The 12,760-nt window shown below is 37.8% G+C and overlaps 1 protein-coding gene across 1 annotated transcript in view; it reads left to right on the top strand.

Annotated features, from left to right (window-relative positions):
• Positions 1–12,760, top strand: part of LOC131687243 (homeobox protein six1-like) — a 324,314-nt gene that overhangs the window by 229,934 nt on the left and 81,620 nt on the right. The gene's annotated exons all lie outside the window — the stretch shown is intronic.

Genomic DNA, 12,760 nt, shown 5'->3' with positions numbered 1-12,760 from the left:
CATCTTATTTTCTCTAATACTAAATTGGAAAAGTATGGCACTTATAGTATTTTTTTTTGTTTTCATTCGAAAGCTAAGAAATTTTTACAGAGAAAAATATATTAATACCTTTCTGTTAAGTGAATATAGTGTTCTTTTGAGCGTAAATTAGTTTAAAGTTCGTGCTATTATTAGCATATTCGTTAATTTCCTAAAATAGTAACTAATAAACATCTCCGTTATTATATCGAAATGACGCATCTCAGCTTCATTTGATTCATTTATTGCATTTGATTCAATTGATTCATTTGATTCATTTGATTCATTAAATTCATTTGATTCATTAAATTCATTTGATTCATTTGCTTTACATCGAAGCAGTTCGCTTTCTCTCGCTGTGAGTGGTGTTATAACAAGTGAAAGTATAGTGAAGGTCAGCCTTTGTCTGAGACAGCCTTTGTTTGTCGGTGGCCTGGCTAGTGTAGTGAATTGATCTGGTGCAGACGAACGGACGTCGCTGGAGAAGCAGAGTATTCTGTTTTATATTCTTTATTTTCACGTTGACACTTTCTTACTGCGGCTAAATAGTTCCCATTCCCTATATAACCTCGTGCCTAAATGGCCGAGGGTGAGAATAATTCAAACCTTTTCGCTGAACCCCCTGATATACCATATATTCCTAAAACTACTCTCTCCCCTGATTCTTCCAATCCTCCCCGTATTAAAACATACCCAGCCAGTTCAAATGGACCCTGGGTGATGTATTTCCGGCCCAAAACGAAATAGCATAGCATAGCATAGCAAAAACGACCGCACTCATCATGGGTGGCTGATACAGTGATGTACACTGCACACCTGGCCATGTTCTTACGATCGCTAAAGGGAAGGGAATGTTAGTTGTATACCTACTTTAGAAGATACGGGGAACCCACGCAATCTTCATAGGTATTACGGATGGAAGAGTTTGTTAGTAGGGAAGGAAAACGGGAAGTGGATAAGTGGATATAACTATTATGGTGCGGTAAGAATTATATAATGAACTAATATTTCCGGCCCAACACGAAATCGCCCAATATTCTAGAGATCTCACGGGAGCTGACTGCTAACTACCCGTCCGTAGCTCAGATAACACGTGTTCGAGCTAATAAGATACGCGTTATAGTAAATGACCTCGACCCAGGCCCGTAGCCAGGAGTTTATTTCGGGAGGGGCTTAAAAATTATTGTATAAAGCTTTTTTATTTCGATTATACAGGTTTTAACCTTATGGTTATTCGCCTCTTTTTGGGTTAGAAAATTTCTTTAGAAAAATTTCTAACCCTACATGTGCGGGATTGATGAACGAACCGTGATGAGCAGCGTAAAAGGTAATCAATTTACCAACTACGCTTTACCCGCCCCTGCATAAAGCTTTTAGTTCTAATTACTTCATATTGTCACTAGAAACTAAACGAAATTTTGAAAAGTTCTTAATGAAAACAAAGCCAAATCTAAGACAATCCATGTTCTTTGTCACAAGAAAGGCTATAGTACATCAACGAATTATTGATGTTTAATTTGATTTTTATTATTTATTTTTACTTACAAGTTACAATTTAGTCTCGTTGCAACAATGGATATTCTAGAGTTCTCAATATTTATGCGCTAACCGAATATGACAATCCTTGACGGTGCTGGAAAACGCAAGGTGTTCTAAGCTACACGTTTAAAAGGTGTAGATGACGCTAAATCGAAATGAGTAGAAAAATATCCATAAAATGTTCGATCGAAGAGAATGTCGAAATTTGCACAAAATCTTCTGATTTCTATTTTCTTGATCTGGCGTCCTGTAACTATTACCAGTTCTAATGCATCATGCTAACATAATTTTTTGGCATACCCCAGTTAGGAAGGAGGATCTTTGGTGATCAATAGGATCAAAATATATGGGTCATTCCACGTCTGATTTACACTCAAAATTTGAATTCCTTCCAATTTTTTTTCTTGCATTCATTAGTTAAAGTAATTGACACGTATTTTTTATTTTGGCTGAATATGATTTTTTTCAAGTTATTAGTTTTTGAACTTTTGAAGTTTATAACATTGAATATTTTTCAATCACTTATAACTTAAAAAATATTAAATGAAAAAGTTGTGTACTCAATGAGCTTACTGAAAAAATTGCAATTTCTTTTTGTTATATAACTTATGAAATTTGCAATTGTTTGAAACAAATTGAATTTTTTAAAGTTGGACCAATTTTTTACTTATTATTTTCTTTAAATATTAAAAATCATGTTAAAATAATTGTGCAAAAATTTGGGAGTGGATATCAAAATACTTTGCGAGATATTACAATTATGAACTTAAAACAAGGCAATTTTACACCAAACGCCTAGTGATAGGCCTATTGTAATTGAAATATCTCGTAAAATACTCGAATTTCTTTCTGAAATTTGTACACAATCTTCTCGATATAATTATAAATTATTTGAAAAAGCTAAAAAGATTTTTTTGGCTCCACCCTGAAAAAAAATTTGTTACTAATATTTGCATAATACATAAATTATTTAACAAAAACAAATATTACAAAAAAAATCTGCCGAGATCTTCGAAAACGCAGCTTTTATTATATAATGCTTTTTTCCAGAATTCTAATAGTTTCTCAGTTAGGAGGGAATGAAAAATGTCCAATTCTATTAAATTTATAAAACTTTAAAAAATCACTATATTATTAAAAGTCGATATTTGTATGTATGTGATTTATGGACTCCCAAACGGCTTAACCAATTGCCGTAAAAATTTATGCATAGTAGGAATTTGTTATGGAGCGTGTTTGTGTGCTATTGGTGGGGATTATCTGCCTACAAGAAGGCGCTTCGGAACAAATTATGGTTTCCTTTTATTTCGTTGAAAGTCGCATCAACGTGCGATGGGTATTAGCTAGTACTTTATAAAGTTCAAAAACTCATAACTTGAAAAAAAAAAAAGTCAAATTCAGCCAAAGTAAACAAATCGTGTCTATAATTTACAGCTAAAGAGTGCAAAAAAATTGAAGGGAACTAAAATTATAGTTGTAAATCGTGGAATGACTCGCATTCTGCAAATTTAAGACTTTTTTGGGGGTATTCTCATGTTAAAAGCAAATATTTTCTAAAGTCCCCCGAAATCAAAATTATTTTGATTACATAACTATATTAAGAAGATTATGTGAAAAAATCAGAATGGAACTCGAAGTGTTACGAGACATTTCAGTTATAACAGGCCTTTCGCTGGGCGTTTAGTGTAAAATTGCCATGTTTTATGTTTATAATTGTAATATCTCGCAAAGAATTCCACTGCCAAATTTTTACACAATCTTTTTAACACGATTTTAATACTTAAAGAAAATAATAAATAAAAAATTTGGTCCAGCCTTAAAAAAATTCAATTTGTTTCAAGTAATTGCAAATTTCATAAGTTATATAACAAAAAAATTGTGATTTTTTTTGGTAAGCTTATTTGAAAACGCAACTTTTTTATTTTATATTTTTAATATTAAAGCGCACATTGCTCTAATCTATTACAGAAATTCAATTTGCGTATGATTTAACTAACTTTCTTTATTCAGGCCAATATCTAGCATAAAATGAGTTTTGTTAGATACCATTACTAGCGATAAATGTTAATTTTGGGACAGTTTTTGTACTCAGTTTTCTATGAAACTTCTAATTTTTTATTATACAATTCGTTTACTTGAGTCGGTTCAATGCATTAGCTAAATGAAGCCTTGAGTCTTTAATATATTTCCACGATGTAAACAATGAAAATGATAAAACGCTAATGGTTGTCCAACAGATCTCGTGCGATTGACCTGTTTACTGATTGAGAAATATTTTTCATAACCAACCGCGTCTTGGTGGTCGTTCATATCTATCTTGTACACTTCCGTATTATTATCGTGGTCACTGCCATGGACATGGCAGTTCGCGAATATCTGATTTCATTTTTGTTTTGTCCCCTTACGGGCCACCAGTGTCGACTTCCTCAATGATGATGCTGACTGTTAATTTTGAGATACTAGACGCAGTTTTTGCCGTCAATACTATATGAACAGCAGCCACAAATTTGGCAATTGTTTGTTTTTCAGGTAATCGTATTGGAGACTATGGATGTGCAAAGATGTACGTGTATGATGATATTATCGCATTGCGTTTTGTGCGTGCAGGGTCAGCTAGGACGAAATCCTAGCTGACCCTACCCGTCTAATTCCTAGAAGTGTCCTTTATAATAAATTTTTTCCAAATGTGACAGGAATCTTTTAATGGCCACGGTTCAAAGAAGTTAAGTTTGTTTATTGGGGCTTTAACCTCCTGGTCGTTCGCCCGCGGTTCAAGTAAGTGGTATCAGATCTTGTAGCCGAACATTGATTTTCTCATCATCCATATATATGAGAATCAACCACGTGTTACAAGTTGCAAAATGACTGGTTTCGCATAGGCTAATTTGTTGAGTAACATAAGTACTGAATGCCTGACAAGGTAGAACTCGTTAAAGGCGATGTTCGTAAGCATAACCTCTATTTTCACCTTCAGCAAATATTTCCCATCATGAAATTCGGTTATGCAAAAATTCCAGAAGTCAATAGCCTCCACGTTTGGCTGGAGCACCACTTCTTGCTTCTACGATTCAATCATCCGACGGATCACCCCAGCAAGAATTAAAGTAACAGTTTCTTTTGTTCTTCCGACGAGTCACACAATATGAAAGGAAGTGTGTTATCAGACTCGGCATACTGAGTAGATATCGTGACCGATGTCTTCGGTGGCTCGAAATAGCAATCTTCCTCACCATTCTCCCATTAATTTGTTGAAACCAAACAAGATACAATTTTTTTACGAGTTACCGAAAAACATGTTGCTTCTTAAATTTATTTTTGAAAAGTTTCGGGGGGGGCTTTAGCCCCCTAGCCCCCCCTCTGGCTACGTGCCTGCCTCGACCAGGCAAACCAGATTGCTCGCAGCGAGCGTTTTACGAAGCAATTCAGGGTGTATGTGCCTTGTAGGGCAGTGGAGATCGATGGGGTCGTCGCCGAACCGGGTCTGAAGTGCGAAGACCTGTTGAAGTACGGGGTTGGCTGCTTTAAGAACCCTTCACTTCAACAGGTGAAGATTCTGGGGCCCTATTCTCACAGTCACGTCACGTAGTGACTAGAACAAAATTTCCTTCTAGTCACTAAGTGATATGACTGTGAGAATAGGGCCCCTGAAATGCAAGCAATTGTATTCCGCAAAAACTGAAGATGATAAGACAACTTATTCTCCGTCAGGCTCGATTCGGGTGACTTTCTCCGGGTCTTCTCTTCCCAACTATGTCCTCCTGGATAAGGCTCGCCTACCTGTTCGCCTGTTTGTACCATGGGTAATGATCTGCAGCAATTGCAAGCAACTGGGCCACACAACCACTTATTGTGGCAATAAAAAACGGTGCGGCAAATGTGAGGGAGAGAATGACGATGACGCTTGTGGTGGAGAAACTGAAAAGTGTATTTACTGCGGGGGCTCTCCGCATCCTCTTTAGTCATGCCCTGCGTACTAGCAGCGCGGGGATAAAATTAGGCGCTCCCTTAAGGATCGCTGGAGGCACTCTTAAGCAGAAATGTTAAAGAATACTTCGCCATCTGTCCCTTCCGAAAATTCCTTTGCTCTTTTGGCTCGTGGTGAGCAAGAATCTGACGATCCACAAGAGGGAACATATTTTGTTAACCCAAAGGGAATCTAGGAAGAGGAGAAAGCTAGCCTCCCCTAGACTGCCTCGTAAGGGTGCCAAGGTGTCCTCCTCAGAAAGTGCGCCAACTACATTTAATAAATCCAACGGAAGTGGTGCCCAAAAGCCGAAGCAAGTTGCTCCAGGACTTGGAAATTTTAATTCTAACAAGGAGTATCCACCTCTTCCAGGGACACCAAAAACCCTAAGTGTCCCCTTTTTTCAAACAGACACTCAATCCAGCAATGGACTAATGAAATTTTCTGACATAGTGGATCTAATTTTCACAGCTTTCAACGTTATTGACCCTCTTAAAAGCATTCTAATACGTTTTCTCCCTATAGTGCAAACATTTTTGAAGCAGTTGACTGCTAAATGGCCCCTCCTTGCAGTGATCGTATCCTTCCATGGCTAAGTCATCAAACGAGGTCACTGATTCGATCACTGTCCTATAGTGGAATTGCAGAAATATCCTCCCGAAAATCGATTCCTACAAATTTTTACTAAACAGTTTAAAATGTGATGTTTTCGCATTATGTGAAACTTGGTTAACTTCCGATATAATTCTGAACTTCCACGACTTTAATATAATTCGTCTGAATCGAGAAAACCCTTATGGGGGAGCACTTTTAGGGATTAAAAAGTGCTATTCTTTCAACCGAATTAACCTCCCTTCGACACCAGGCATTGAAATTGTCGCTTGTCAAGTTCTAATCAAAGGCAAAGACTTTTGCATTGCCTCCATTTACATTCCTCCTAGAGCCTCGGTAGGGCACCGAATTCTTTGTATTATCACAGAATCCTTACCGGCACCGCGGCTAGTTCTAGGAGACTTTAATTCGCACGGTACGGTATGGGGCTGTCATCATGATGATAATAGATCAGCATTAATCCAAGATTTTTGCAACAATTTCAACATGACCATCCTAAACACGGGACAAACGACGCGGATTCCTACACCACCAGCACGCGCAAGCGCGTTGGGTCTATCGCTATGCTCGACATAGCTACAGTTAGATGTGGAAGGGTATCCCTGATCCCCACGGTAGCGATCACTTGCCTATCGTAATTTCAATTGCCAACGGTTCAAGACCATCGGAAACAATCAATGTTTCGTATGATCTCACACGGAATATTGATTGGAAGAGGTACGCGACCGCGATATCCGCTAACATCGAAACGACTCAAGTACTTCCTCCGGAGCGTACGCGTCGTTAGAAAGCCGAATGAAGAGTCTAATGAAAGCCAAAAAACGCAGTTATTGGCGCCGGTTCGTCGACGGGTTAACGTGAGAAACAGCGATGAGCACTCTTTGGGGTACGGCTCGACGTATGCGTAACCAAAACAGTATCAACGAAAATGTGGAATATTGAAATCGCTGAATATTCGCTTTCGCTAAGAAGATCTGTCTGGACTCTGTCCCGGTACAGAAAACATACCGCGCCGCATCTTCTCACGATACCGCGAACGAAACAGCGTTTTCGATGGTGGAGTTCTCACTTGCTCTCTTGTCATGCAACAATAACGCCCCAGGGTTAGACAGAATCAAATTCAACTTGCTGAAGAATCTGCCTGACACTGCAAAAAGGCGCTTGTTGAACTTATTTAACAAGTTTCTTGAGGGTAACATTGTCCCTCATGACTGGAGGCATGTGAAGGTCATCGCCATCCTAAATCCAGGAAAACCAGCCTCCGACCACAACTCGTATCGACCGATTGCAACGCTGTCCTGTATTAGGAAGTTGTTCGAGAAAATGATCTTGTCTCTCCTCGACAATTGGGTCGAAGCAAATGGCTTACTATCAGATACACAATTTGGCTTCCGCAATGGCAAAGGGACGAACGATTGCCCAGCGCTGCTTTCTACAGAAATCCAAATGGCCTATGCTAACAAAGAACAGATGGCATCAGTCTTCTTGGATATTAAGGGGGCTTTTGACTCAGTTTCTATCAACATTCTGTCTGAGAAGCTGCACCAGCATGGTCTTTCACCGATTTTAAATAACATTTTGCTAAACCTGTCGTTTCGAATTCCCAGATGGTGCTAGTTACTGACGAGATGAATTCGAAACACAAAAAATAAAACTTAATTTAAGTTAGGGTTTGTGCCCTTAATGCACAAAGTGGTTCAGTCCAATTTTCCCTTATGGGAATTTAAGATTGCATAATGCCAGGCGTTTGGCTGCCGAGCCAAAAGATATGGTATATTTCCAACAGTCGCTACGCACCTCTACTCCATCCAACAACATGGCTCAAAAAACATGTCAATCCTACTACGCACTCATTTGTCAAAGATTCGGACTAACAACGTTACAGATGTTCAAAGCATATGCCAATAACAACACCAAGCGTGGCAATATGGTGAACAGGAAAAACTTCCTGATTCAATGCAGAAAATCGGGTGTTTTTCCATCACACATCATACAATCGTTAAGATGTGTTCACGAACTCCTTGCATCAAAAGACAAGAGTTCGTTTTCGCTTTCTCATCAGTAAACCTGAGCCTCTGTGCCTGCTTTCCGGGACATCACTCGGGACAAGTCAGTTGCTTTGAACGTTCACATGTGTCGTATGAACTGTTTGGAATTTTTTTGTGTCTAACTAGTGATTCTTATATAATAAATGATCTTGTGACATTAATGAAGTTACAAATTGAAAATAAAAGCTTTAAACATGAATTCCATTTTTGGCACGGTTCCAGGTTTGGCAACTGAAAAAAAATTTGCTAAAAACGGAATCCTACTGTATAAGCATTTCAATGAATTTCTCTATGAACAATCTAATCTACGTTCTTGTGACATGAGACAATAATTTGAAAGGTGATTCGACCTAGAACAATATTCCTTAATCTATAACACAATACTTCAATTTTAAATTTAACATCTAAACTAAATTAAACTATATAGGAATATTCAAACCGATCCACGACTAAACGATTTGGGATTCGTGCAGCTTCCTCACATTTTCACATAATGAAAGAATCTACTAATGCAGTTCAACCTCTTGCTTCACTGATTTTGTCATCATACTAAGAGTTTCACAATCCTATAATAGTTCTTCACTGCCGAGTGTGGTGCATACTGTGCAAATAAAATATCTATTACTAGCTGGAATGCTGTTCATGGCGATTTGAATGCAACTTCACTTTTATATTTATATTTACGATTTATTGAAATAATGCCCACCGCCTTTGATAGCCGGTTTACCTTGGCGTGAAATATCACTGGCCGATTACTACCTAGCATCTACAAACGAGCGTTCACAGTTTTCCTAGGAAGTAAGGAGCCGGTATAAGAAAGGATTAAATATTTCGCTCTATTAATTCAAGTAAACACACGTCAGATTCTTATCGTCGAGTTGTCCTTGCATTCAACTGGAATAGGGGCGGCACAAAGGATTCGATCCGTTGGGATTTGCGATTGCACATTTCCATGCTTGACCTAGATAAGCTAAATTTATAGACTGTGGAAAACCGACTTCATGTGCTGCAGCCACGTTCAAAAACTAGGTTAACATCGATATTGAACATTCAATGGTGGGTGGTCTTTTGATGAGTGAAGCAACTGCAGCTGTATTATCCTCCCATTTAGGAACAACTTCATTCGAAACTGTTGACATAGACATCATTGTTATATTTTCTGCGTCGAAACAATGACTCATTTTTTTTCCTAATGGTCAGTCAATGTTTGCACAGTCGGTTACACGTCCACTGACTAGCACGGCAGAGTGAATCGAGTCATACAAAAACAATCACTTTGCCCATCTGCGCACCTGCTTGTGCTTTGTGTGAGGAAGAGAAGTTACTAATTTCCCATTCTATTGCTTCTATCGGCCGGCTGTCATTTGCATATGATCACGAAGCAATAATCAATCAAAATGAACTTCGACGTTGGATGAGTAAAGGATTTCGTCATCCCGGTTCCTTTACGGTTAACTGGCGATGAGCATATGATTCATTGAGATTTTTGTTTGATCGGGTGTTGATAGATTCTGGCACGAACAGACGGCGAAGCCGCAAAGCAAATAAACATTCACTATGCTATATTTCTCCGTAGTGGAGAACAATTTAGATAAAACTATTTTCTCCACTAGAAAATGGTTTTAAACCACATTTGTGAATTAACCTTCCAGAAGTCGCGCTAGTGCACTAAGTGCACGCTGCTCTGAAAATCTAGCGAAATCGTCTTAGGGCACTAGCGGCTGTTCATTCAGTGTGCCATAAGCGCGACTTCCGGAGGGTTAAAGGGCACAAAACTTATAACTAAATTAGTTATGTTATTTTGTTACGTTATACATGAACCGAAACGTCGGGGTAAATAGACAACTCCTGTTTTATTGTATCAGATGACTGCATATCGAACAAAATAAGATCTAAAATTCAAATCAGTCGACCTAACTACTAAATTAGTTATGGAATTTGTATTTAGACTTCCTATCATAGGGGTTCGGAACCACAAATAGTGTTTTCGTATTTGGAGCTAGGGTGGATGTACCAATAGTCGCATACTTAAGGAAAACTTTTGCTAAAAAATCGATAAATAGAAGCTTTCAATCCCTATTTCATAGGAAAAATGGTTTAATAACCAATTTATGTATTCAAAACCGCTTGTACCACTATAGGAACGCATGTACCAATAGTGGTGCAATCGCTAATTTCGGTTCCTATTGTTGCAAATCCTGATTTCTTATGGGATTTGCAATTATAGGTACATTAGATCAACTATAGGTGCAAGGGAGCTCAAAATTCGAAGAAAATCATTTTTTCAATAGTTATTTGAGCAAATTTCAATTAACAGTTTTATTATCGCATAATTTTAGTGCGATAAATCGATAAAAAAAATTGTTGATGGTTGGTACCTTAGTTAGGCGTATAACGCACTACTGCAACTATTGGTACACCTCAACTATAGGAGCACTCACCCTAGCGTCTATCCGGCGCTAGCTTAGTCCTGTCACTAAGTTAGTGTCGGCTTTTGATGAGACGAAGTCGAAACGCAAATTCCATAACTAATTTATATAAACATTGCACCATAGGTTACAAATCGATTTAATGGTCGAAAATCCAGTACTTCTACACCGTAAGTACTAGACATTCAATGTCTTAGGAACAAATTCTCCACAATAAGTGTACTTCAGTTTGGTGTAAATAAAATTATGGGGCTCACTCAATTTCTTAAATAAAATTATCTCTTGAACGAAAAAAGATAAAACACAACCTTCCAAGGAAATGTAGAGAAATCATCTCTGAGTTTTATTGGAAATGTCATAACTCCGTTTCGTTTAGGTTGGCTTAACAAAAAAGTCTTTTTAATGTGACATCCTTGAAGTTGATTTCTCGCGAAACTCGACTTAAGACAAGAGTTAGCTCTTACATGTGCGCATATTTCTTATTCAGAGAACAACTCATTAACTTTTACATAAAAAGAGATATTGATGATTTTTTGCTAAAAATTCAACATTTTCTTCATAATCTAAGCTTTGGTAAAAATAACACCCGACAAAAATGTAAGCTAAATGGTTCATAAGCTGCGTTTCTGTCGAATGAAATTTTTTTTTGATTTCCTGCTTCCTACTTTCTCACACAGACATGCTTTTGTTATTTACATGCTGTGGCTTCTTGGTGAATCAGGATGCCAAATCGTTTGCATTAATTTTGCAATAAAATTTGGAAAAAAAAATCACTATATCTGTGCTTTTTTGTAGTTACTGAAAAGGTAAACAGGAAGATGCAAATATAATAGTTTTGTCGTCTTTGCAATAATTTGTATGTATTTATTTAGAAATTTACAATAACGTCATTTGAATTGGGTTGCCAATCTTCCAGCACTGGTGACCTGTTTGGAAATCAGGTGATTCTGTTTTGGTATGTTTTTTGTAAACAAAGTAAGTCTGCTGCATCCGCAGCAAGACTGTGTATAACTTGCCGTTTATAGAAGGTAGAAATTAAAGTAATGTACAAGTTTAATGCAGTATATGCATCATTTTATGGTATCAACAAGTCAGCAATACTACACCCAAAACAATTTCCCAATGCAAAAAAGGCATTACATCCTTTCGTGCATATTCCGAATTAGAATCATGCCTTCTTCGCATTGTAGACCAATCATAGTTACTGCATTACACCAACACAGCTTGATTCATGATGAAATAAATTGATTGAGAATACACGCTACCATATTATCTGCCCGCATGTAAAAGTATTAGTTGATTTTGCTTGCTGAGTCTGCCAAAAAGGTGGTGTATTCTATACATGAATACCTCTGTGGTGTTTGTAAGAACTTCTGTCTTCATACACAGTTACGCTTTTTGTCTGCGAACAGCTCAATTCCAACCACACTAAACGCGTGAACAGTTTACGTTCACGGGAGTGTGTGATATACGCGTGATTTTCCCATAGCGAATGGCGTTTGTAGTAAAATCATCGCTCTCTCATTCTGTGCTTCAGAGAAGAGTGGAAGAAAATGATTTGTGCTCAGATTGATTTGCGATGATCGTTGTCCAGGGCGATGATGTGCGCTGGATTCGCATGTTCGGGAAATAATACAAACTGAAATGAGTAACTGCCACTGCAGCTCAAAAGTGCAAAATCATGTCATCACTGTCCTTATAGTTTATGATACTTTAAACTTAGATACTTTTACTGCGAAATACTGATATGATATCACCTGAAAGTACTGTTAATATGAGGAATGCCAGAAATGATTGGCGGACGGCTTCTATCCGACAAATGTTGAATTAACTTGTTAACCCAATGTTTCCATATAGGTAACTTTCTCCTGCGTATAGTGCGCTTAAATAATCATTAATCATTATTTATGAACCTATCCAGTGGCTAGAAGTCGCATATCGCTGGTAAATTTAGGGTTTAGAGAACGCCGAAAGCTCAACATATTATCAAAACAAAATCATCACCCACACCCCACCAATTTGATGATGCTATAAATTGTTCTCTCCGCAGCATGTGATCAGTAGAAAGGCGAAATGGAAACTGTTCCTTGAGCGTGTATTAGTATTTTCAGAGCGAACATGTATCCGAGTGGAGATGTCCTTTACATGTG

Source organism: Topomyia yanbarensis, chromosome 3, assembly GCF_030247195.1.
Source record: "Topomyia yanbarensis strain Yona2022 chromosome 3, ASM3024719v1, whole genome shotgun sequence".
Classification (NCBI taxonomy): Eukaryota; Metazoa; Arthropoda; class Insecta; order Diptera; family Culicidae; genus Topomyia; species Topomyia yanbarensis.
Note: the sequence above shows the minus strand (reverse complement) of the source record. Positions and strands in the feature narration are given on the sequence as shown.